This window comes from Morus notabilis, unplaced genomic scaffold (genome assembly GCF_000414095.1).
Source record: "Morus notabilis unplaced genomic scaffold, ASM41409v2 Scaffold3402, whole genome shotgun sequence".
Taxonomy (NCBI): domain Eukaryota; kingdom Viridiplantae; phylum Streptophyta; class Magnoliopsida; order Rosales; family Moraceae; genus Morus; species Morus notabilis.
Genome location: NW_010358522.1, coordinates 28570 through 32403, shown reverse-complemented (window position 1 = coordinate 32403; position 3834 = coordinate 28570). Strand labels below are relative to the sequence as shown.

The 3834-nt window shown below is 32.3% G+C and overlaps 1 long non-coding RNA gene across 1 annotated transcript; it reads right to left on the bottom strand.

Annotated features, from left to right (window-relative positions):
• Positions 1–2651: 2651 nt before the first annotated feature.
• On the bottom strand, positions 2652–3602 carry LOC112090556. The gene is made up of 3 exons (XR_002901701.1): positions 3376–3602; positions 2822–2904; positions 2652–2727 (listed from the first exon to the last, which is right to left on the bottom strand). It is a non-coding gene; the product is annotated as an uncharacterized LOC112090556 (long non-coding RNA).
• Between the last annotated feature and the right edge of the window lie 232 nt (positions 3603–3834).

Genomic DNA, 3834 nt, shown 5'->3' with positions numbered 1-3834 from the left:
GAAGTTTTTCCTATCCTTACCAACATGCCCATTGAAATCTGCTCCAATAAAAATGCTATCCTCATTGCTTATACGACACATTAAGTCATCCATGTCTTCCTAAAACTTGACTTTAGTTTCCGCATCCAATCCTATTTGTGGAGCGTAAGCACTAATTACATAGATGAACTTATTTCCTAGTACCAATTTGAAAAAAAAAAATCTAACATACCAAAACAAAAAAGTCATACAACACTTAAAATCGGAAAAAGGGAACGCAACTTGAAGAATCATAAATTCAAGAATCAATATAAAAGATGTCTGATAGCTATCAAGAACTGTAGTCAAACGCCAAATTTATGAAGAAAAAAGGCACCATAAGCAAATAATGAACATGTTGAAGGAACTTATAGGGAAAAAGTACAACAGTAATTTTGGTCCAATGGAGAAATTAACGCTTCAGAAAAAAGTTTCAAAGTAGGAAATTGTTAGTCCAAACGGGAAAAAAAACAAAGGGCGAAAAATGATCACGACTTTGAGAAAACACAATCAAAGAGAGATCAGTCAACTAGGAAACAAAACCAATAAAATAAAAAAATAAAAATCAAATGAACAGAGAATAATTATTATCTTTAAAATTCACTCAACCAACTAAGATAAGCAAACGAAAATGTATGGAGACTCTTTCAACCCAATCTTTCATTCGATTTTCCCACACTTTCTCAAGAACAAAACACGCACCAAAAAAAATGGAATCAAGAAATAGAGTAGAGTTCGCCACCAAAGCGTAAACGTCGACCTCATTAATCAAGTTGATGGTGATTCTAAATAGCAAAAAGGCGAGAGAGAGAATAACACAAAAGAGAGAAAAGCTGAAGAAAATGCAGAGAATGAAAAACTGATGCTTCAGGGGAGGGGGGGAAAAAGAGCACAAAAGACAACAAAATAGATAAACAAAACCTTTGACTAGTAAGAATGTTAGAGCAGCTATAATAAACACACTCTGCATTCTAATATTCTAAAGTTACTAGTTGAGGGATGAGCATGTTCTGCTTTTAAACTTATGCAGATTTTTTTTATCAAATTTATAGAAATATAACTTTGTTTAGTTTTCTTCAAAAATATAGTGGTCTTTTTTCTTTAAAAACAATCTCATTCAAATATAAAAAATGTCACTAAACAACAATAGAACTAAAACCAACTCGCAGCCCATCAAAACACATCCAAAAAAAAAAAGAAAAAAAAAAAAACGAAAAACCTAAGCCTAATAAAGTCCTAAGGTACATCATCCCTTGAAAAAAAGAAACAACAACAGAACTAAAACCAGCTAGCAGCCCATCAAAACACACCCAAAAAAAAAAAAATGAAAAACCTAAGCCTAATAAAGTCCTAAGGTACATCATCCCTTGAAAAAAAGAAACAAGAAGGCAACATAGGGGAAAAGATGGTTACACTGCCACTTTGCAAGGTTGAACAGAAAATCGTAGCTACTAGGAAAACAGCGGGCCTCTCGACCATAGAAGCTTAAGAACATCTGCACGTCAAATCATCATCATAACCAGTAACAAATTCCTTGAACACCACCGCTGTGTCACCTTCAAAACAGTGAAACAAACAAAGACCGCACAATAGTGAACTTCTATTAATGCACATATGTGATGTTTTCTAACTATGACCTACTATTATTTTTTCCCTTTACATCTGAATTTCGCACATTTTTTTTTTTTTTAATAGAGAACAATAATAAAATTAAAATTCAAGTTGTCCATAAAATGGGATACGATACATCCTAAAAGTTAAAATTTAAAGTCACCATAGAACAATCAAGAAGTGCCATAAAAGGATCTTCCAATATCATAATCTTGAACCTTTCAAACATTGGAAGCTTACTTCACTAGCTATTTCTCACTTCCCAACAGGAAAAAAAATGAAAAAAAAGGCAAGGACTGACCAAAATCTAAGACCTGATGCAGATCATGGGATCCTCAATGTCTTAATGATATCAGAGTCACCTGGATTAATAATGCTTAGGCAGCATACTCTTTAGTATTTTCCACAAGTTGTTCCCAAGTCTACATTGTTGCCATTGTAGTGAACTCCCAAAAACAATTTTAACACGCTAAAAGTCTTCATTTCCCCAAATATCAACAACTTTCAAAACCCCACTACTAAACTGAATCAACTTCATCAAACTAACACATAAAATGCACACTTCATCAAAAAAATGCTATGTATCACGATTTGTTATAATTATTTCATTCCCACTCTAAACACAAATAATGCCAGGAAAAAATTTTAATATGTAGTACTGCACCAAGAAGGTCAAGAAAACTCACACAAGTAACTAAATAAACCCTCAGCAAAAAAAAATTAAAAAAAGGAAGAAAAGAAAAGAGGCTAAAAAAAAAAGAACAGCTAGCGGAAAGACATAGGTGTATAGTGCCAAGCATGAAATTTTATTGTCTCCTAAATAAAGGAGTGAACAGAAGATTTCAGAAAAGTAAGCAAAACAGAAAGACACAACAAATGGCAAAACCACACAAGCACTACATCAAAACCAATTCAATCTTATATCAGTTCACATTCAACAAAAAAGCACAATTCACAATTAAGAAATTTTAATTTAAAGACATAATGAGTACGCAAAAAAGTAGAAATTAAATAATTTAGATACCGTAGCTAAGGAGGTTCGTTATTTATATTGATATCTTTTGTGAATAACACCGTAACACTCCAATAAGATTGTACCTGCAATAAATCAATATGGAGCATAAAAAATATTTAATAATATTGATGGTCTTGCAGTAGTTATAGTAAGCAAAAGAAAGGAATAGTTAACTACCTTTTTCAAGTCTGCCAACGCCACAATTTCCTTAAAATCAACATTTCTAGTATGATCACAAGAGTCCTCGCCGTAAGGAATATCTACGAAGATTTTAATAGCAAATGTTAATTAAAATATTATCTTACTTGTATATAAAACCAATAAGAATTACAACAAAAATTGGGTGAATCCAAGGCATCATATCTCTGCTTTTAAAATGCCCCTATCTGCAGCACCAACACTTGCAATAGTTTAATTGATCTAATACCACTCACAAAGTTACGAAGATAGTCAATTTCAGAGGTAAAACTGGTCGCAACATTCAAGCTACAACCAATGTCAATGTTGGACTAAAACCCAATAGCAATATGGGAGTTACAACTTTAAATAAAATTGAAGTTAAGATCAGCAGCAACATTAGAGCTAGAACCAGTGGTAACAGTAGTCAAACGCCAATGGTAATGCTAGAGCTAAAAACATCAGTAATATTGAAAAACAGAGATTTCAACATAAATAATAATAATAATAATAATAATAATAATAATAATAATAATAAGATATACAAATCTTACCCTTTCAGAAGGTCGGTGGAGATCTGATTTTGAGTAAAATTTTCTGGCAAGTTATCTCACAAAATGTCCCACAAGCAATCATCCAAAGGTCAATGAATTGTTAGCTCAAAAACTATACCAACTCCTTTCAAAACACGGTCAAGTGTAGAAAGATTAAAATTAAGTGTAATCTGCAAGCTAGTTTCTACCAAAAATCCTTAAATGCGCCCACAGGTAATCTGTAGATTTTTCAATGATTGCATTTTTATCATTGTTAGTCCTTTAGATTGCCTAGCACAATTTCTGATAGTCAACAAACAAACATATTCCATACCAATTGAAATAGAAACCAAAACATTAACTGTTCCATCCGTCGATATGACACAGCGTATTAACAATCACAAAATCCCCAACCTCAGAATCCAAGGGAAAAATTAAAAGAAAATAAAACCAATGATTGTCCATGAAAAAACATAAATA